Raw genomic sequence first — 23135 nt, 5'->3', positions numbered from 1 at the left:
TGCTGCAGCGGGTGGGGGGGACAAGGCAGAGAAGATGAAAGTGCTGACCCACTTTGTGGCCCAGAGTGCTCATTAAAACCCAACCACATGTCCGTGCACGCCTGGAAAAGCCGGTGGGGTCGCAAACCCCATCCCCGCCTCGCTGTCACTGATGAAGCACCTTCCAAAATCAATGGCGCTTTGTTGGGTTGCATCAGCTAACGAGGAAAAGGCCATTTATTGTTTCAGCGGGGAAAGGCTGACGCACCACAAAGAGGGCCCTTTGCCTGACTCAGAGCAAATATCTGCAGCTTTTCCAGGGTGGTTTGCCTTCCACAAGAGGCTTCTGTCCTCCAGCAAGATGCCCGGGCTGACGGTGGTCCTGGCTGGGAGAAGCAGCGATGCTTCTCTGGGTGCCCAGTGAGGGATCTGCATCCAGCATCACTGATGTTGGGGTTTGCAATTTCTGTGGATGCACAGCACAAGCACAGAGCGAGGCAGGCAGAGCTATTCCAAATTTTCTCCTGGGAGAGGAGAAAAGCAAGGTACGGCTGACCGAAGAGCAGGAGGCAGAGCCCAAGCTGAACCAGAGCCAGGCCAGGCAAAGCCCAACCATCTGCCTGCTGCAAAGCCAAATGAGCTGAGGTTACTTGATTGAAACAGCAAGTGCATAAATATCCAATAAAATAAACAACAGCCATAATTAATAATAAAATAAAAATAGCCTTTTCTTTCTGCTCCTGCACTTTGCAGCCGCAGAGCTCAGGGCACATCACACGCCAGAGTAACAACTAATTATAAGCACCAATTACGATGATAATGAAATAATCTACCTTCCAAACCTGCTTGCCATTAATTTTCCCTGGCTGTAAAGAAGGTTGAGAGCTCACACTGGACAGAGAGAGTGACGTGGGTGCGCCCTGCTCTGTGCCACAAACCAGCCTGACAGAAGGAGGGGGGGCAGAGCCATCCTGCAGCAGTGACTTGCCCAGGTCATTGCCCAGAGAAGCTGTGGCTGCCACATTCCTAGAACTGTCCAAGCCAGGCTGGGGCTTGGAGCAACCTGGGATAGTGGAAGGTGTCCCTGCCCATGGCAGGGGCTGGAATGGGATGAGCTTTAAGGTTCCTTCCAACCCAAAGTGTTTTATGAACCCCATGCGCTCTTTGGGGTAAAACAGAAGCAAAGCAGCACAGCAAAGATTTGATTTATCTCCTCTCTGTAAATTGAAGGTTTTCTTTCCCAACACCATCAGCAGAGAAAAATAAAGGGGCTGAAGGAGGACAATTTGGATGAGACACTGAGAAGCAGCGTTTATCCCTTTCTAGACAGTGACTAGGGAATCGTGTAGGTACTGACTGATTCACAAGCCAGCAGTTAAGCAAGAGCCTGAGTGATGAAGGACTTGAGGTTTGCACTTCATTGCTCTCCTGAGCCAGAGCCAGCACCTTGCTGCCAATCCCGGCTCATCCCATGGAAGTCTGTGGCTGTCATTGCCCATCCCATGGAAGTCTGTGGGTGTCATTGTCCATTCCATATCTCCATTTCCCCCAGGGCAGATGGGTGCCCACAATGCTAATGCAGAGCTCTGTGACAAGGACACTCTTCTTCCCGGCTCAGATCTTCCCTGACCTCGGAATGTGCGCTTTCAGCCCAGAAAGCCAAGCCTTGCCCTGGGCTGTGCTCCCAGCACCATCAGCACCAGGTCCAGGGAGGTCCAGGACCAGGTGCCCCCCTGCTCCACTCTGGTGAGACCCCCCTGGAGCACTGTGTCCAACTCTGGGACCCCAACATCAGCAGGATGTGGACAAAGTCCAGAGAAGGCCACAGAGATGCTACAAAGGTTGGAGCACCTTTCCTATGGAGACACGCTGGGAGAACTGGGGATGTTCAGCCTGTAGGAAAAGGCTCTGGGGAAAATTTAGAGCCCCTTGCAGGGCCTAAAGGTGCTTCAGGAGAGCTGGAGAAGGACTTTGGACAAGGGCCTGCAGTGCCAGGACAAGGGGAATGGGTTCACACTGCCAGAGGGCAGGGTTACAGGGGATACTGGGAAGGAATTGTTCCCTATGAGGGTGCTGAGGCCCTGGCAGAGGTTTCCCAGAGAAGCTGGGGCTGCCCCCTGATATCTGGCAGTGTCCAAGGCCAGGCTGGATGCGACTTGGAGCACTCTGGGATAGCAGAAGGTGTCCCTGCCCTCGGCATGGGCTTGAAACAAGCTGACCCTCAAGGTCTCTCCCAACCCAAACCATTCTGGGATTCCGTGATCTTGTGTTTGATTACAGAGGAACCTGGCTGGTGCATTTAATCAGCAAGGATGGCAACCAAGCCCCAAAATGCTCTTCTCCAGCCTTGCAGAGAGCCACCGAAGCACAGCACTTGATCCAAAACAGAGAATTCCTGGGCTGCAAAGCTGGAAAAACAAAAGCTCTGCATGTCAGAGAGGGTCAGAAGACCCACATGTCCCTGCCCCAGTGGTTCTGAGGAACACGATGTGCTGTAAAGCCCAGGGCTGGCTCTGGCACCAAAGGTGAGCAGAGCCTGTAAGATTGATTTCTTTTTGTTTTCGATTGACGGCGTGTTTGCTAGAAAATGTCATTTCCAGGAACCAAAGCTATCTGTGGATTCAAGTCAGGTTTAGCGAACAGTTTTCGCAGAAAATAAATAGAACGGGGAGAGGAGGGAGCTGCAGAGAAGTCAAAACATCTCGTGGATGATGTTTCTTGTGTGTTACATTTCAATCTCTCACTTGAAATGTCATTGTCATTCCAAAAAATTGACATTTATCTAAAAGGTTAAAAAAAGGCTACGCTGAGTGAAGCATATGGGTCGGTTTCCACGTTTGCATAAACTGTTTCATTAGGATTTGACAGAAACACTGGGTTGACGTCACTGTAAGAAACCCAGCTCCACACTTTTCTCCGAGGTGACCTCAAGGCAATGTAGTTTCTTTGCCCTGGCCACCAACTAAGCTGTGAAAAAGAATTTAAAAAGCCATTATTCGCCCAACATTGGCAGTGCTGGGGTTGGGAGTGTCCATGGAGCCGTTCCCACTGCAGGGAATCTTCCAGAGTGGTGCAGGTGTACAAATCCCCTTGGAAAGTCATGGCAGGTTTTGGCAGCTGTGACAGAGTTAGACCAGCACGATTCCATATTAAACTAATGAATCCTAAAATCCAGGAATGTGGAGAAAACAGGACTGAAAAGTGACACAACCAGCACATGCAGGGAATATAAATTGTCCCATTCATCCTGAATTTGACCTCAGATCCCAGGAAGCCCGTGGAAGTGTAACGACCAGCCACCACCAATTTAATCCACCACCAGTTTAATCCCATGATAATTATAATGACAGGGTTCCAGGCTGGAACAAACAACCCCTCCCCGAGGCAGAAAAGGCCTTTTCATCACCTTCTGAAAGAACTGGTCAAAGTCCTGATTTTCTGAATTCTCCCCCGGACTGATGTAATGCAGATAAAAATTACAGGGCCTGGGGGGAATGACTGACTGGAAAATAGAGGGAAAACATCTCTGGGAAATGGTCAGTCAATGGGGGCTTTGTGATATAGCAGTCTGAGGTTTCCAGTGGGAGCACCACTGGAGGGGAAGAGCCCAGCCCAGTTTTGGGGAGATGTTTGTTTTCCCCTGTGTCTCTCAAGACTGGGAATGTGGATATGCCCAGGGTAAGCATGGAGATGCTCAACTGCTTCCAACCTCATGCCTGGATGAATCTCAAATTCCCCCAACAGCACAACTGAGGATCTCATCAGCTCCTGCCATGGCACCAGAGAGGGACTTATTTTTACAACCTAATTCAAACAGGCTCTGCTTACAAATGAATGCCTGTAACAACTTGAGATCTTCCCAACAGCAGCCAAAATTTGTAGAATTCCAGAATGAATTGGAGGGAAAAGAATCATGGAATGGTCCAGGCTGGAAGGGACCTTAAAGCCCATCTTGTTCCACCCCTGCCATGGCAGGGACACCTTCCCCTATCCCAGGTTGCTCCAAGCCCTGTCCAACCTGGCCTTGGGCACTGCCAGGGATCCAGGGGCAGCCACAGCTGCTCTGGGCATCCTGTGCCAAGGCCTCACCACCCTCACAGGGAACAATTTTTTCCCAATATCCCATTAACCCTGCCCTCTGGCAGTTGGAAATAAACCCAGAGCAAAGGTTTTAGCACTCAGAGTGCTGGCAACACTTCTGATCTGGATGTCAACTCTGTAGCAGCTCTTTTTTTTTTTTCCTTTTTAATTATTTAGTTGTTTTTATTTTTAATATTCATTCCTTCCTTTTTTTAAAAAATCTCCAAGCTCCTTAGAAAAAGGCTGTGTGTTTTTCTACTCTGTGCTTGGATGACTCTCAGCCCCCTGACAGAGAATCTATAGGTGCTAACAAAATACAAACAGATAATTAATCACCATAATTGGGGATTGGGTGGCTTTTATTCACTTCCATCTCCTCTGTGGTGTTTTTTCAAAAGAAAAGAGGGGGGAAAAATCTAGCAGAGAAGAGAAGAAAAGAAATCCTGTAAGTCTAAATGGGCTGCACAGATTTATGGAGAATTAGTTTAGTCCTTGGGACCTTGTGACACTAGAGTCCAACCAAACTCCATTCTTGGCTTTATGATGTTTTCAAGCCCCCTCAATGCAATTATTTCCTTGTCTCCCTACAGCCCATCCATTATTCTCTATAATAATATGTTTTCTGAAACTCCTTTCCATAAACAACGAGAGCAGGCAGCGAGAAACCTCATTGTTATTGATATGGTGTCACATCACCAGTAAAACGGCTCCTGCAAAATGGGCTGAGAATGGAGATGGCTTCAATTGAAAACATCCCCACCTTTTACATCCTTCCAAGATAAATGAAGCCACTGTGATGTCACACGGGGAAATTTAACCCCACAGTGGTTTTGGGGACAATCAAACAAGAGATTTTGAGACAATCAAACAAATTGTTGGTAGGAAACGGGTTCCTGGCAGAGTTTGTTTGTTCCTTCCACTGGATCTGGCCCCACACCATCGCTCACCAGCCATGAAACTTTTAAAAGCAAAAAGTTCCAGGCTTATTTGTCCCTTGAACCCAAAATTATGCAAGGAAATCGATAAAATGTTGCTTTCACCCAGGGTATGATGCTCAAAAGCACAAGCACCACTAAGTTCCTGTTAAAATAGCAACAATCTTCAGCCCCCAAATCATCATCCTGGGGTGTTCAAGCCCACAATTCCCATTATAACTGATAAAATCACAGCAACTGCAGAGCATAGCTGGCAGTTTCAGTGGCAATATCACAAAGATTTGAAATTAGCTTAAATAGTTGAAAGTGATGCTTGTAGCAGTGATTATCCAATGTAGGGCTGGATTCTGGATTTGTAAACCTGGAAGACAGAGCTCAAGCCACACCAACGCTGTCTTTGCACTCAGACACATGGAACATGTTCATTCAATTAATTAAATTAGTCCAGTTATGATCCTGGCAACATCAAACAAGGATTAATAAACTTTCTACGTATTCCAGGTAGACCCAAGTGTATGTCTGACCCCCCACATCCCCCAAAGATCATCCATGTGTCTAAAAATTTCAAGTATATCTTGAATCACCATAAACCTTAAAAATGAATCCATGGGGTGAGGATGACGGGATCAACCTATTAAAAAATTCAAAACCAAAGATTTCATATTAAAATATCAGGGGGAAATCACTCATTGGCCACAAAAAGAAAAATAAGATCAAGAACACAGCTGGAAGCAGCCCCGTAGGGTGAGATAACTGATCCCAGGGCCCTGCATCCTTCCTCATCCTCCTGCTTATTCTGACATTTCAGCAATAGGAGCACCCAGGCAGTGCATTTTCTCAGAGACCAGATTTTTATCATCCTAATCATGGTCCGGGACCAATACATGGAAGCATTTACTGGTCCAGAAAGCATTTGTACTGTTCCAGTAACTAAGCACTTTTGAAAGACTCTTTTCCACCTGATTGTAGGAACTGATAGCTCAGGAGCTGCTAGTGAGAGATTGATGCTTCATATGTTTGAAAGCTCAAACTCCAAGCAGAGAATATTGCACTGGTTTCTGGCTCTAGTGGTTTTCATAACACCCAGCAGCAATATCATGTCAGAACAGCAGCTGCCAAATCTGGTCTTCAATTATTGCCAGCTTCAAGTTCAAGGAAAGCTAAATCCAGGGGTTTGGTGCAACCTGATGTAAAATGCAGCTCTAACAGAACTCCCTTTGTCTTTTCCCCTCTCCCATACATATTTTAGGAGCTGCCAGGTGTCTGCACCGAATTAGAGACTGTGGATGGCTGGAGGCATCCTGGCCCCACACTGCTGAAACAGGTGGGTTAAATGGTTTAGACAAATAAAACCTTAATGCTTTCAACCTCAGTCGAAGGGGACCTTCAACCCTTCTCCTCACCCTTTTCCAGCCTGCAGAGTTTAACAGTGGAAAATGAGAGGTTGGTACTTGCTTTGCTTCCTGAACTCATTTAGCCCAGAAAAAACAAAGGAGGTTTAAGATGTCTTTTGGGGAGGGCAAACTTGTTGTCCCGAGAAGCTGTGGCTGCCCCTGCATCCCTGGAAGTGTCCAAGGCCAGGCTGGATGGGGCTTGGAGCATCCTGGGGTAGTGTAAGGTGTCCCATGGCAGGGAGTGCAAATAGATTTCGGCAGATAAAATCCACCAGGTTACACACACATTCCTGCAGCACAGAGAAATTCCAAGAGCAGGGCTGCAGGTCCTTCCCCCAGCAATGACATGTGCAAATGTGTCCTGAGCAATTTTTTGTATTCAATGATTTCCCATGTGGATTGTGCAAAATATCCCAGCAAAAAGTTTCATTTCATGTCACATGAGCGACCTGTGCAGAGCATGAAAGCAGGGGGTGGGGATATGCTAAAATCCCTAATGCTATCACTTCTGCAAACAAAATTAATGATTTTCTAGCCCTGGAGCCATCATATTTCCCTTCCACAGGGACTTGTGTTGGGTGAGCACCAAGTTCTCTCAGCCACATGGGAATTTCATAATCCAGCAATATAAAAGATGAGGGTTAAGCACACGGGGAAGCTACGTGAGGACACAAGAGAAAGGCCATGATGAGCTTCCATCAATCCACAGTGTCTAAGGCCAGAAGAGACAATCAAAGCTGACAGCCTGGAGAAATCAAACCACGCAATTTCACCCTGTGAGCCCTGGAGCAAACACAGGGATTATTCCCTTGCACTCAGGCAAACACCAGCAAACACAGTCACTTCTTGCTGATGCTCTGGCTGGGTTTTAGCAGGGCAATCAGTCTTGCTTAAAAGACTTCAAGTGATGATGAATCCACCATTTCCCCCACATAATCAAGGGATAGCTTGGTTTGCATCTGGCTCCTATTTTACCGGAGTTCCAAAGATGTATTACACAAACTGGCCTGGATTTAGGTCATGTATCACTGACATCTCCATCCGAAGGGAAAGGCTTTGCCAGCACCTACAAGAAAAACTTCTCTTCCTCCAAACCTCAGTTCTCAGTGCCTGGGACAGAAGCCATCCCAGGTTAAGGTTGATGAAGGTGACATGTCTCCATGCTGCCTTAACACCAGTCTCCAGCCTGAGAAGCTGTGGAGAACCTCCACGTGCTTCTTGACACCTCCATACCACTAAGAAATCCCAGAATCCCTGATTGGTCTGGGTTGGAAGAGACATTAAGGATCATCTATTTCCAACCCTCCTACCATGGGCAGGGAGACTCCTGCCAGACTGGAAATGGGGCAAAAGACCCAAAAACCTGATTCAATGGTCAAGTCGGACCCAAAGCATCTTTTGGGTCTGATCTGGGGGAGGGAAAAAACCATGGGCAAAATAAATAAATAAAAAACCAATCTCCATTTGGAGGCACTAAATCCCCACTCCTTTCCAGATGGCTGGGAGATTTCTCCCAGGTGGTAAATATATTATTAGGAACTCATTTCACCGTGAAATTGACTATTCAAAACACAGACAGAAGTTAATATATTAGGACAACCTGTCTGAAAAGCTCGCATTAGAGGGAATTTATTTTTGTTTAATATAAAACGTGGCAGTACACACATGGCTGTCCTCGAGCTGCTCCTCAGCAGAAACATGCATTCAGACATTGGGGAGGTCTCCTACAATAGGACAAATGGCACTGGATAAAGTCATTGTCACCTTTGGGACAGCCCAGCCAGCCGAGACACCAGCACTGGGAAGTGGAACCTGTGCCATGGCTGGGAGGCTTCTCCAGGCCTCACTGACCATCTCAATGCCATTATTCTGGTGTTCCTCAGGAGTCCAGTGCTTAGAGAAAACCAGAGCAAGGTATTAATGAAGATTTACTGCTCAGGGACATCCTTCCACTGACTCTGAAGGGAAAATCCAAGCAATATCACAAGGACATGAAGAACATCTTTCACAGGGAACCATCAGGTCAGATGAGCCCTCCAGACACCCCTGATCTAGTCCTCCAACTCAAAATAGGAGCAGGTTGCAACCTGAAGTTGAGCCTAAACTTCATCCAGGTTTAGATAAAATCTACATCTTGAAACTATTTTCATTTACAGAGCAAATTCAAAGCTTTAGGAAGGCTGGAACCTCCCATTACTAACTCACACCTAATGCATTATTTCTTATTAACCACTAATAAGAAGATGCCTAAAGTAACAGATTTTTCTGAAGTATTTCCTAGTTGAGTCAATTGTTTTGATTATTTAATTATTTCAAAGTATCCCAGATATTTTTTAACAAGGAAGAGCAGCATAATTTTGCAAATCAGTAATGAAGAAGGCTCAGTGGGTCGACAAACGGTTTGTATGGTTTAATTTTCTTCGCAGCCTTTCTGTCAAGGAGCTGAGCTTTGCTTTGGCATAAGATCTGCCAGGGAGAGGTCACAAAGGTGACCTTTTTCTTCCCACTCAATAGCAGAGGATGAGAGTCTGAACTGCTGGACACACACTGACTTCAGAGTGTGTCTTCATTAGAGACCACACGACATCTCTGAAGTCGCAGCCCTTCTGGAAAAGCATGGATGGGAGAAACTTCTGCAAGCCTGGGTCTATTAGACTACAACTTATTTCACTTTAATTCAGCTGCTAATTAACTCACTTTAAGCTAAATGTTTAAATGCCTTGGGTAAAGCGACCTCTGTGCTGGCCTTTGGTCCAGGACAGGTTTGGTGGCTTGACAGCCACCTCAGCTGAATGCTGAGCTCTTCAAAGAGATGTCCCAGGATTCCTGCATTAAACAGGTCCTCTTGTGCAGCATTCCTTGGGAAGTGGGTGCATGACAGCCTGGACAAAATCCAGGCTGGACAAATTGTCCCTTGAGAAGGGAAATTGGTGGAAGATGTCCAAGGAAGAAGAGAGCATAGAGGTCCAGTAGAAGACACGTGATGGGAAAAGAGTTATCCCATCCTGGAAAAAGCTGGACATTTCCAAGAGCCATCACCTTTCCCTAGACCTTGGAAAACTTCCACCTAGAAAAATACAAACCCTCTACTTCTCCCCTCAGACCAACAGAATTTATCAGGACCAATCTTTAAAATCCAGTCTAATCCTGCCCGCTCAGATCTTGAGCAGCAAAGCCACTTGAACTCCAAAAAGCCACTTATCTGCAGGGATAAAATTCATGGCCTCCCTTGGCAACCAAACCTGATCCAGTGATGAGGCTGCAGACTTGGCCTCTGGCTCTTTGTCTCAGTCTCTCTCAGCCATTCTGCTGCAGATAAATAATTAACCACACGTTGGAACAGAGACCTGGGCACACGTCTCCTCCATCCCGGCTGAGTGCCTGAGCTGATGGGCTATAAAATCCCTGCTGGCCCAATAAATATTTATTCATGCAAAATGGAGCAGCTTCTATGAAAGAGAGACAAATTCATGTGCTCTCCTTGTGCTCTGCAGAGGATTCACCCCAGAGCAAACACTGACGAGGTGGAGATATGGGTTTGTTGGCCAAACTCAGAATGCTTTCATCTCTTGGCTGAACTCCTCATCCTTCCAAACTCCACCATACAAGGAAAAATAGCTGTAATCATTCAAGAGCAATCTTTATTAATGAAATGGGGAGGGCAATATTATTATTAATAAATATTCATAAAACTTGGACAAGGGAAGCATCCCCATCGAAGGTCCTCAAACTTGGCTGTTTGGAGAGCTGAGTTAGAACACACAGTGGTATTCCTGGGACCCTCCTGTACAGGGCCAGGAATTGGTCTTGGATAATCCTCGTTGGTGCCTTTCAACTCAGGATATTCTATGATTCTATGAGTATTTAACATGAACAGCCATGGTGGCCTCTTCCAGTGGTCCTCAGGGCCACCCAACTAATTACCAACTCTGCCAGTCCTTGAGGATGCCAGGAGACACTTGGTTCTTTAGGAATCCCTCTAATTACAGCCATCCTTCCTTGATTTTGTGGTCCATGTCAGCAAATCAAATTCCTGGTCAGAATTCCTCTGTGGCCTTTTAGTTTTGATTCTCTTGCATCTCCCTTCTCCAGTGGAATAAGGGATCGTTAATCCCTTCAAATGAAATGAGACTTTTGCACATACACAGGAACACACCTGAAGTTCCTGCAAGAAATCACACCTTGGTACTTGACATCATGAGAAATGGTCCTGGGAAAAGGTCCTGCTTCTCTTTTTTTATTAGTAATTCATTCAAGGCACCAAACCCAGCTGTCAGGAGTGGCTGGCATTCACTTTACAAAGAAAGAAAGGCTAAAATAAACTAAAATATAAAACCTTTCCTCTGTGCATACATTGCTTCTACAAATGTGAGTGCTAATAGTATTTGACATGTTGGTAATCTGCGTTTTTTTTTACCATAATTCATTTAGAGTGGTTCTGCTTGATTATTGTACATTTTACACCATGATGCACAGAAAATGTTGTTGCTTTTTTTTTGCCTCCCTAACTGGTTTTATTCCTTCTAGAAATCACTCATTCATAGTACCCACATTTGAGGCTAGAGAGGGAGGGAAGAAACAAAGCAAAAATCAAAGAGAAGATAGGCAGCAAGAGAATAGGAAATAAATGAAGAGAAACGAAAGGAGAAAAAACAATAAGAAGGGAAAACAAGCCGAGAAATTATGCAAATAGAAGAAAACAAAGCCAAGAGCCAGAAGGGCAGAGAGAGGAGCCAGTTCCCTGTGTTTTGGGATAGCAGATCCTATTTCTGCCCAGAGACTGGGGCAAAGGACAATCTAACAAGTGAAGACTCAATTGTATTTCTTTTCCACGGAGTTGAGTCCTCTTTAAAAACCCAACATCTTCTCCGTGCTCAGAGTGTTTGTGTGGCATTAGACATGATGTTCTTATGGAAATCTCTGCAGTCAGAAAAAGAGCTGGGAAGAAAATAACTGTTCCCGCTCTATAAAAATTTTGCCCTTTCCCATGTGGGGAAGGAGGGGGGAAAGAAGCTGTAAACCAAAATTCTCAAATTACTGAAACTCAAGGAAAGTTGGGCCAAAGTCAACATGACCTTTAGATTTCACATTTTTTTGCTTATTAATGATAAGAAAAATTCAGCTACGCTTCAATCTTCTATTTTGAGCCAGAAAATCACTTATTTTCCTCAAGGAAAAGAAAAATATTATATTTTAAAATCTTGCAAAATGTTTTAATTTTCCTTGCATTTTTACTTCTGCTCAAACACTCCTTTGAAACTGGTCTGTTCTCCTGGAAAGCTGCTTTTCCTAAATCTGTACATCCCTGTTTAAGAAGAACCAGATGGAAGGTGTTCTGTCATCTCATTTAAGGCCATTGTCCTCTGTAGTGACAGAACAAGGGGGAATGGCCTTAAGGTAAGGTGAGGTTTAGATGGGATACTGGGAAAAATTATTCCCTGTCAGGGTGGGGAAGGCCTGCCCCAGGGTGCCCCTGGATCCCTGGCAGTGTCCAAGGCCAGGTTGGATGGGTTGGAGCACCCTGGGATAATGGAAGGTGTCCCTGCCCATGGCAGGGGTGGGACTGGATGGAGCCTTAATCTCCTTTCCAACCCAAATCCTTCCATGATTCTCTTCCCTCCTAGCCAGCCATGGCAGAAGGGAATCCCATGCCAGTGCCACGAATCTCAGCCCACCCTCAACTCCTCACAAGCAGAGCAGGGAAGGATTTGCTCCCTCAGCTGCCAGCATCTTGGGATACATGGATGGACAGGAGACAATCAGAGTCAACTTAGGTTCACGACCAACAACACAGACCTGGATAATCCACCCAGCCTCTTGGCAGCAGGAAGGAGCTGCTTTGCTCCCAATCCATCACTGAGGTTATTGTGTCTCTCTGAGGGCTTCAAGCTGCCTGGAATCCCCAGTTAGTTAATAAAGAAAACAGGAGATTCAACAATTGTTTGTGCTTGGGCTGCCGTGTAAAGGCTTCGTCTCTCAGCAATGAAACAAAAGGGGACTAATAACACCCCGTGCTGCAAAAGCAAGTGCCAAGGAAGAGACAGAAATCAATTATCCGGGTGAAATTCAAAGGGAGAGGAAGTGGAGAACACGTCCCCATCAGCAAACAGCACACATAATCCCATTAACACGGATGCTGTCTCCCTTGCGGGAGCGCCGAGCCATGGAGAAAGATGATAATTAAAATAAACTAAAAAAAGTAGCCTCAACTTCCCACATAAGGGATGGATGGATGGATGGATGGATGGATGGATGGATGGATGGATGGATGGATGGATGGATGGATGGATGCCATTGGGACATGGCAGAGGGCAAAAGGGGAGCTGAGGGGAAGCTGGGGGGGATCAGGACACTGAATGCTTGGGAAAGCCACCTCTCCCTGTCACCAGATGTTGTGAAGGGCAGCTGCACCCAACGGATGGTTAAACCATCACTTCTTTAGTGCAACCTGCAAAACGCAGCCTCAGCAGGCTGAACAAATCCCAAGGAGGGATTAGGATGCCCCGAGGATGCACTGCTGCTCCCCATGGCAGGGACACCCCTCCCAAACATCCTCCTCACCCCACTCTGCCTGGAACTCACAAAGCCAGAAATCAGCTGTGCCAGTCTCCCCAAAGCATCTCTCCTCTCTTCAATGACTCACCAAAAACCTTTAAACTCAATCTCTCACTGTTTTCTATCAGGATGTCCCATCCCTGGAAATATTCAAGGCCAGGTTGGACAGGGATTGAGGCAACCTCATGGAAAGTGTTCCTCCCCATGGCAGCGGGTGGAACAAGAGGAGGTCTGAGGTCCCTTCCAACCCAAACCATTCAGGGATTCCATGATAAATTGAGGCAGCCTTACTGGGTTGAACAAAATCATCATTGAAACCCATTCAGTCTCTTTTTTTAACAAAGAAAAAAATGCAGCACAAGAAAAGGAAAAACCCAGCCCTTCCTGGAAAAAAAGGTGGAAAAGCTGAGCCATCTGGGATCTCTGCCTGCCCTAAGCTGGATTGCAAAGAGGCCCACGTGGCTCTTGGGGACAGAGCTCTGTGCTCCAGTGACACAAACTGGTCAGTTGTCACTGTAAATCCACCTTTCCCACATGGGGCAATTAGAGCCAAAGTGATTTTGGCACAATTAGACCCTCTAAAAATTGATGCTGTAGTACCAGTGTATCCACTGGGATTAGGGCAACCCCAAGCGCATCTGAGTTTTGTGCTGCATGAGGGGATGGCCACAGTGCTCCTGCAAGCAACCATGTGTGAAACTCTCCCCTGCAACCCCAAATCCATAAAAACCCATCCATTTTCCAGAAATGGTGCTCTGCAAGGCACTTCCAGCAATTCTCCCAATGTTCTTGCCCCGAGGATGGATTCAGGGAGCTGCAGAGAGGAACTGCAAGAAATAAACCAGCATCAACCCTTCTCTATTCTCTTGTCATTTCTTAAAGCTCGGGTTTACATGGGAACACAGATGACCCTTGAATCCTGATAAAACCATCCCAAAATGGGTCTGCAAGCTCTTTGATGCCTGTACCCCTTCCAGACTTTCCATTTCCCCCCTTGATTCTCCTCATGACTTTCCCCTTCAACTCCTTCTCCATTCTCCTGTCATTTCTTAATGCTCAGGGCTAAATGGGAACACAGATGACCCTTCCCCATCCCAACAACGTTTCACATCCTTGTGATCCTCTGTTTTATCTTGGGAACCTATCTGGGCAAGGACAGGTTCAGCACAATTGTTTGTGCAGCCCCCAGCCAACTTCCCAGATGAAATTTATTGCTCCAACGTAACTCTCTCGTACTTTTTTCCCTCCAGAGCATCTGCTGCTGGCAGCTTTTAGAGATAGGACACTGCACTGATCTGGCATTGCAATCCCAATTTCTGCTCAGAAAAAGGCTTTCTGAAGTCTGTGAGAGTTAATGGGAAATGGAATACACAACATCTTCCAAGGATTTGGGATTAGAACCAAAATGAGCTCAGGAAGTCAAAAAAAAGTCTAAAAAAGTCTAAATCCTTTTCCCCTTGCCCCCACAGCTGCTCTCCCTGACAGAGCCCCTTTGCCTCCAACTCTGGCTCAGATATATGGCTGCTCTATAATTTATAATTGTCTCCAAAGACCACAGAGAAGTTCATAAATTTAAGGGGGGAGAAAAAGTCCTTTTCAAGGGTAATTTCAATATCAGGCTTTTCATTTAGGGAAAGAGCAACTCAAATTAATTCCTGTAAATACTGTCTTTTGCCTGCTCCACTTGGTCCATCTGTCCCAGGAGCATCTGCAGCCAGGAACAGGGATGGAGAGTGACTCCACAGCCCCAGGCAGACCGGCGAGACATCCCCACAACGAATTAAAATACAAGATTAAAATTCAGTCACTTAATCCCCTGCAAAGCCTCTTAAGTTTTTCTGTCAGGGTCAGCTCACTTGGTTCTTAGTCAACCCACCTCTGAAAATACCCCAGTTTAGGTCCCTCCATGAGTGTCCAGAAGGTTGGAATGAGGGATGGAATGAAAGGCAACAGGGACCAAGTGGATGGAGGTAAATTCTATGTAAATATCCCTCATTAGGGAGCAAGGACTTGCATAACCTCCTCTTTCACATCCATCCCTTCCTTGGGCTGCTCCTGCATCCTTCCCCGAGTCAGCTTTTCCCTTCCCTTGCTCATGCCTCTGTTTCTCCATGATGTAACAAGGATGAGTTATCCTGGGGGTGAGCCCAGCAGCCTCACTGGAAGCATTTCCCCACACACAGGTACTCTGTGCTGGGGATGGCAGAATGGCTTTTAGCTGCAGTGTGGGTGATGGAGAGTTAAATCCTGATAAAACCATCCCAAAACAGGTCTGCAACCCCTTGGATGCCTGCACCCCTTCCAGGCTTTCCCTTTGCCCCCTTGATTCTCCTCATGACCTTCCCCAGGCTCCTGCAAAGCAGGCAGCTCACCAAATCCCAGGGGTGCTATCCTGGAGAAATTTGCTTCCTGCAGAACTGTCCTGGAGGATGGTGTTACAGAGCCCTGCCAGGAATTGGAAGGGCTTGCAGCAGGCATAATGAAAACAAAACTCTTGGACAGTTTATTTAGGCCAGGCTATCTGCCCCACCATGTTCACTTTGTATCATCTCACAGCCCCAAATTTCCCTTCTTTGTTGTTTTGATTTTTTAAGATTTTCTAAGCCTTTGAGGTTTACATTCTTGTAGCAAACTTTCTCTCACACCTTCTGTAAATAACTTCTTGTTTTGCATTCTTTTATAGAAGAAAAGAAATTTGATAGGCTGTTGGTTTGTCCAGTGTCATTGGAGAAGTGGCACTTTCACCCTCCAAACCACTGTCACTTCTAGAAAACTATAAATGTTAGAGTCAAAAAATAAACTTTCCTTTTTCTTCACCTTGAAAACAGCAGTGTGTGTGCTTATGTTTTTTCGTGTCCTGTAGTGACACTTCTTCTTTTCTCCCTATCCTCACTTAACCAAAATTAGAAGAAGGCGCTGAGCTACAAAGGCAGCTCCTGCACTCGTCCTGCTCCTGACACGTCCAGGTGACAACAGGGATCTGCATCAATGGAGCACTGCAGCTGGAAAACCAAAACCAGCCCTGTGCCATGGGACACACCAAGCCCTGGGCTACTGTGACAGCGTTCACAGAGGTCCGAGGATGAGGGAAGAGATGAGGATCTGACTCCGTGTTTCAGAAGGCTTGATTTATTATTTTATGATATATATTACATTAAAACTATACTAAAAGAATAGAAGAAAGGATTTCATCAGAAGGCTAGCTAATAATAAAATAGCAAAGAATGATAACAAAAGTTTGTGGCTCGGCTCTCTGTCTGAGCTAGCTGACTGTGATTGGCCATTAATTACAAACATCTAACATGGGCCAATCACAGATGCACCTGTTGCATTCCACAGCAGCAGATAACCATGTTTACATTTTGTTCCTGAGGCCTCTCAGCTTGTCAGGAGGAAAAAATCCTAAGGAAAAGATTTTTCATAAAAGATGTCTGCAACAGGCTACCAGCCTGTGCTTGCTGGAGAAAGCCCTTCCCAGGATGAATCCAGCTTCCTCTTCTCTGCAGCACTGCCCCAAAAAGCACTGGGACCAAGGCTCCTCCAAAGCTAGGAAATAACTGGATTCATCTCCCTGGGAGTGTAGGAGCAGCACAAACTCTCCTTGCCTGAGCCAAGGGCTGGTACCAGCACCCGGAGCTGTTCTGCCTCTCCAAGGTCCCTGTGCACACAATTAAAGCCACCAGCACCCATGTATTTATGTGCTCACACACACCCAGACATGCAGTCACTTTGCAAAGTCCAGATGATCTTACAGCTGTATTTTAATATTTCAATATCAGGGTCAGAGTGAATCTCACTGTCTCGCTCTTATCTTCCCTGCACATACCAGTGCTGTCAATGCCATCGGCAATTTTACATGTAAATGAGCCCATCCATCACTCCCTGCTCTGCAGCTCCTCACTTCCAAGACTACCATGGAGTTACACCATTAAATCTCCTGGCTTTACAATATACATCATGACATATTTGACATCAATCAGCTGTGTCAGTCCGCTCACTGTAAACCATAAACTTGCTCTGCATTCCAGCTCCGTGCACAGTGATTAAAACCTTCTCAGCCTGGTTTCCTGATTATGGTGACAAATGACAGTGCCTTCCCTTCTGACTCAACACTCACCCAGCCTCCCCTGAGCGCCCCTGCCCTGGCCAGCTCTCATCCTGAGTTATCCATGGGCACTGCTCACCCCTCTGTCCGGCTCTCTGACCTTTCCCATTGACCATTTCTGGTCCATCCATCCATTCACATCTCCACCAGCACGTGTTTCTCCTGCAGCTCCACCCCCCATGTCCTCCAAAGGGCTGCTGGCACAGCTTTGACCACCTCTAGAATTTAGGTGAAGCATTTTTGGGCATGACTGTGATCTCAGCAACCTGATTTAGAGGCTGGCACCCCTGTCTATGGCAGGGGGTTGGAATGAGATAATTTTTAAAGTCCCTTCCAATCCAGTCCATTTCATGATTCTGTGACCTGAAGAGATGTAGGTGGGTCAAGACAGTTACCCAAAATCATCCTTCATGTGCTCAGCCAACACCTGCCAGCCTTACACAGGCTGTCTTTATACACATGCAGTGCATTGAGTGACTTCAGGCAGACATTCCATAATCCTGCTTCACACAGCATTGTGCTTTGAGGCACCTGAAAAAAACCCTGTTCCAATTGTCAGGACGACTGATCCTTCCCTAATCCCATTTGCTTCCTGAAGAATGAGCAGCTCTACATGATTCCTGAGGCTGTTAAGTATCAGGTCTATCAAGTCAGGAACCAGACTTCACACACAAATGCAAGTATGAGGGGTTTGCCTCAGACCACTGAAATTTTGCCTTTTGTTTCATTTTTATCTTTTTCTGCTGGGAAACTCAAGAAGAGGAATTGAGTTGGGCAAGTCTAGACTTTAATATGTGTTCTGAGGACATGTTTTTTATCAATCTGCCTAAAATTGCAGTAACTCAATACTTCAATATCACGGGGAGAGACTCTTTACAAGAGCATGCAGTGACAGGACAAGGGGAATGGCTTCAAAGTGACAGAGATCAGGTTTAGATTGGATATTGGGAAGAATTCTTCCCTGTGAGGGTGGGCAGGCCCTGGCACAGGGTGCCCAGAGCAGCTGTGGCTGCCCCTGGATCCTTGGCAGTACCCAAGGCCAGGTTGGACAGGGCCTTGGAGCAGCCTGGGACAGTGGAAGGTGTCCCTGCCCATGGCAGGGGGTTGGAAAAGGATGATCTTTAAGGTTCAATCCAGCCCAAACCAGTGTGGGATTCTGTGATAATTTTAGCACAGACACACTTTTCTTCTGGGCACACTTTTCAAAAAAAAAAAACAGTCTTGCTAATAACTCAGGCCCAAGACTGAAACCATTATGGAAGGTGTGATCACATCATTAAAAACACAGACTTGAGCAAAATCCCATCACCACCAAAGACAGCACTTTCTGGTTGGGTTCCTCCCAGATCAGGAAATTGAGGCATTTGAGAAACAAACTCCAAGAGACTGCAAGAAGCCACACACAAGGAGATCATTTCAGCTTCCAGCCAACTCATCTTGTTAGAATTTTTTCCAGCACCTTACCATTGCTGTTTCTTGCACCAGAGAAGCCACACAACTTTTACCATTGCTCCTTCCCTCTGTACATCCCCATCAGAGTCAGAGGTAGAATCCTCATTAGGGCTTGCAGGATCTAAACCAGACTCTTATGTGTTATCCCATAAGGGTTTTTCAGGTGGCTTTTCTGCCACCACATCACCTTCTGAGCGCCTGAATCAAGAAATAATAGAATATCTTGAGCTGGAAAGGACCTACAAGGTTCACTGAAGCCAAACTCCTTGCCCTGCCCAGGACACCCTGAAGAATCCCACCTGAAGACAGAAGGAGCCTTAGGAGTAGCTCAGAACTGATGTTTTCCCAATCTAGAGCCTTGTAAATGACCCAAAAAGAAGCATGGAAATCGTGGAAGAAGCCAGACAGGCAGAAGAGGGAAGAAGTTAACAACTCGCTTTCATTCTTGGGACATCCACAGAGAAATGATCCCTCCTTCACTGAAAGACGAATGGGCAGCTGTACAGGTTATGAGGGAGGTTTTATTGCAGATCAATAAATCTGTGTCACAAACCCCATCTGGAGGGAGTTTTAATTTAAAGAAAAGAGTGATGAACGCTGAAAGACAATAAATCAAAAAGTTGTGAAACCCCATCGGTATTAACCTTCTGTCAATGCTAGCACAGACTCTGGACAGGGCTGGGGACAAGAGTTTGCTGCCCCCACAGACCTGGGATTAAGGAGCATCAACAGGGATCAAGGAGGCAAGAGGAACCCAGGATTTATGACTGTGCTGCTATCAGAGCTCAGCAGGTGTCAGCAGGAGATGGCTTTCAGATCCAAATCGGAGAGAAAACCAGAAAGAATAAACCTGGGAGAGTTCACGGCACCAAACTTGAGACAGGTCTGACAGAAGAGGGGAAGAGCAGTGATTATCTCAGATCTCTGCTCAAAACACACAGAAAAGAACTCCCTCCCAAAGCTCTCCTTTCCATCATGCGGCTTTCTCCATCTGCCAGGTGCTGGCTCAGCTTGGAAGCAGAAGCCAACCCAAACTAACTCAGATCTGGTCAAAGGCAATGACAAGAGAGGTTCTAATAAAGTCAAAACCCTCCAGGGAGAGATTCTGGGAGAATCCCCAGGTCTCCAGGTGGGGATCCCAAGCCACTCCTCATTACCAACCTCTCGTGGACGTCACACCTGGACAATTTGCTTTGCTCATCAGAGAGGCTCCAGCTCCTCCCACACTGTCTGAGGGTGAAATCAGGTGCCTGCAGCCCTTGCCACACCTGAACCCCCCACCCCTTGCCCAAATCCACCTGCCAGTCACACCAGCTCTGGTTCATGGAATGGCACAATCATGGAATACTTTGGGTCAGACAGAATTCTTTCCAACTGGGAGGTTTCCAAACATCTTAACCACCAGTTGCTTTTAAATTTTGGAAACTTGCACTTTTTCTAAATTCCCAAGCCGTGCTATTAATCTTATCTTCCATTAGGCAAACGAGAGCTTTTGAAAAAATCCAATTTACTTTTCCCCGTATACACTTCAGGTTAACTTTATTTTTCACGTTACTCAGCTTGAACTAAGCAATAATCATTTTCAGATTAATGATGATAATTTCAAACACTTTTCAGAGCAGGCATCTTAATATCCTCTCTGACCAGCGAAGAATTTCCTGTTCTACAACAGGATTACATTTAGGAAGATTAAACACATTTCTGTTTTGCTGGAGGCAGTGGGGATGGGGACTTGGTGAAAGACTCTCAGTGGAAATCTCCATCCAGGACAAATTCAGGAATGCAAAAAACATGGGGTTTTTGGTTGGTTTTTTTTTTTTTCTTCCCTTCCCTAAAATAAATCCAATTAATTTTTAAAGGCACAGTCCTGCAGCAGGTTGTGGGAACAGCCATGCCAGTGGAAAAATCACAGATTTTTGGAATGGTTTGGGTTGGAAGGTACATTAAAGCTCATCTTGTTTCAACTCACCTTCCACCATTCCAGGACAAGTTAGAATTTCCAGGCTGCCCTGTCCAACTTGACCTTGGACACTTCCAGGGATGGGGATTATCCTCGCTGAGCAACCTGTCCCAGGGCCTCTGTATTCTGGCAGTGGATTCAAATGCCACTTTTCATCCCTAAGTCTATTCATTTAACCCAAAAAAGAAGTGCTGCCCCACTAAAATGGTTGTTGGTTCTGCAGGATATTGGAGCAAGGGGAAGACCCACCAGGTTTGGACCTTGGAGTTGCAAAGTGCCCTCAGCTCCACCCTGCAAAGGGGAAACTGAGGCCAAGAGAGGAGATGCTGTGGTTTAGCTGATGTTTAAATTGAAAACACAAATTAAATCCCAGAGGATCCAGTCAAGTTGACTGAAAGGGGCTCATCCCAGGGGGCTGATGTTGGCAGGATTAGAAAAATCCCGCTACTGTATTCAGTCCTGCTCCTAATGGATTCAGCTTCCTTTAAAAAGACAAATACTATAATGTGAGAGGATATTTCACATTGTTCTCAAGGGCTTTTTACAGGCTTTGAGCCACGAAAACAAGAGGGAGAGCACAGCAGGCACTTCAGCAGCAAAAGGCAGGCTGATGAGGTGATGGAAAACACGGAGCAGTTTGGATGCACAGTTGATGCTCCTGCAATTCAGGAGCTGATGAGAGAAGGAAACCCGAGGGCTAAGTGGAAAAACAGCACAAATGTGATCAGAAACACACGATGGAGCTCCCTGAACTAAAATTACCCTGACTTATTTCTGCTTTTCCCCTGTGCCCCAGCACGAGCCTGCCTCATAACAGCCACAACCAAAACCCTGTTGCTCCCATGCTCTGTCCCACTCTAATTTTCCTCTGAACAGGTTAAACCACAGCAGACATTTCTGCACTCCAGCACAACTGCCTTTGAGGCGTGTAGGAGGAAAGGCAGTCAGGAATTCAGCAGCCCTCACTAATGACTTGTACATTCACTGAGCTGATAACGCTCCCATCCCCGAGCCCTGAAGTTCCAAGGCAGTGATGTTTCCCCAAGCTACAGCTCAAAGTGCCTGGAGCCATTCAGAGCAGGATGACTTGAAAAATAAGCAAAGAAAATTTTTATAAACCCAACAAATCCTTCAGTCAGATGTGAATGAGCATCATTAAGGCAGGAGCAGTCTGTGAGTACAAGCCCATCATCATCAGCGTCACTTTATCGATGGAGGCTCTTTGGGACCCCCATTTCTCCCACAGCCCAACCCAAGAGAGTCAGAAAGGAGTTGGATGTCCTGCTCAAACCAAAGGGAATGAGAAAGGAGTTGGATTTTCCTGCTTCAATCCAAGAGGGTGAGAAAGGAGTCATTTTTTTCCTGCTCCAAACCAAGAAAGTGAGAAAGGAGTTGGATTTTCTTGCTCCAACCCAACAGAGTGAGAAAGGAGTTGGATTTTCCTGCTCTAAGCCAAGAAGCTGAGAAAGGAGTCATTTTTTCCTGCTCAAAACCAAAGCTTTGACAGAGAGGCAGAAAGGAGAGTGAGAGTGAATGAATATTAGCACATCAGCTTTTTGGGTCACCATTAAAAAGGATCATGTGAAAGGAGGTCAGATAAATATTTAACATGGTTATTAATATCTGCTCCTAATTTCATTCCTCCTCCTCCTGCTCCCAGCTCCTCCCTTCACTCTTCATCTCTTCACTGGACGTGGTTGATCCCTTTTAAGGAGGTCAGCTGGGATCGTAGGGCAGTGCTGGCTGGCAAAGGGGGGCAGGGAGGGACAGTGGCACCTTTCCCCCTGGGAGCACAGCCTGAGTTGGGCTGGGGCTGGCGCTGCACACCCTTGGCTCTCCCTTCCCCAGGGCACGGCTCTGCTCAGCCCCAGTGTCACCATGGGGGGTAGGGATGGAAAAACAGAGCTGGAGCACAAAACAGGAGGATACAGAGCTGCTGGAGCAAGTCCAGGGAGGCCATGGAGAAGATCCATGGGCTGGAGTCCCTCTGCTCTGGAGCCAGGCTGGGAGAGCTGGGTGGGAGAGGAGAAGGCTCCAGGGAGAGCTCAGAGCCCCTGGCAGGGCCTGAAGGGGCTCCAGGAGAGCTGGAGAGGGACTGGGGACAAGGCATGGAGGGACAGGACACAGGGAATGGCTCCCACTGCCAGAGGGCAGGAATGGATGGAAGATTGGGAAGGAATTCTTGGCTGTGAGAATGGTGAGAGCCTGGCACAGGGTGTCCAGAGCAGCTGGGGCTGCCCCTGGATCCCTGGCAGTGCCCAAGGTCAGGCTGGACAGAGCTTGGAGCAGCCTGGGACAGTGGGAGGTGTCCCTGCCCATGGATGAGATGCACCATAAAGTCTCACCCAAACCAAACCATTCAATGATCCTGAAACAGTGGAGACAACACACCCTTACACACACAGCGTGAAGAGCTTGTCCAGAATGCCCAGCAGAATTTTCCCAGAGCAAAGAAGGGGCATTATTCCAGCAAAAAGGGGTGTTTGTGAGCCCTCAAAAGGCCTCACCAACACTCACACCATCAGAAAACCAAACATGAGCCCAAATCACACAAACCAGATCCTCCCCACCGCTGCCAATTCTGCTGATGCACTGCCAAACCCACAGCTGTGGGGGTTTCCTTGTTTTTCCATGGGGAAAACCAGGATCAGGCTCCACTTTGTGCCTTCCTGAGC

General features: G+C 46.6%; 1 protein-coding gene across 1 annotated transcript in view; it reads right to left on the bottom strand.

The window, feature by feature from the left end:
* The window catches only part of LOC115913142 (protein CEPU-1), a 388205-nt gene that overhangs the window by 178284 nt on the left and 186786 nt on the right, over nt 1-23135 (bottom strand). The gene's annotated exons all lie outside the window — the stretch shown is intronic.

This window comes from Camarhynchus parvulus, chromosome 24, assembly GCF_901933205.1.
Source record: "Camarhynchus parvulus chromosome 24, STF_HiC, whole genome shotgun sequence".
NCBI classification, from domain to species: domain Eukaryota; kingdom Metazoa; phylum Chordata; class Aves; order Passeriformes; family Thraupidae; genus Camarhynchus; species Camarhynchus parvulus.
The sequence above is the reverse complement of the archived record's forward strand: the minus strand, read 5'-3'. Positions and strand labels throughout refer to the sequence as shown.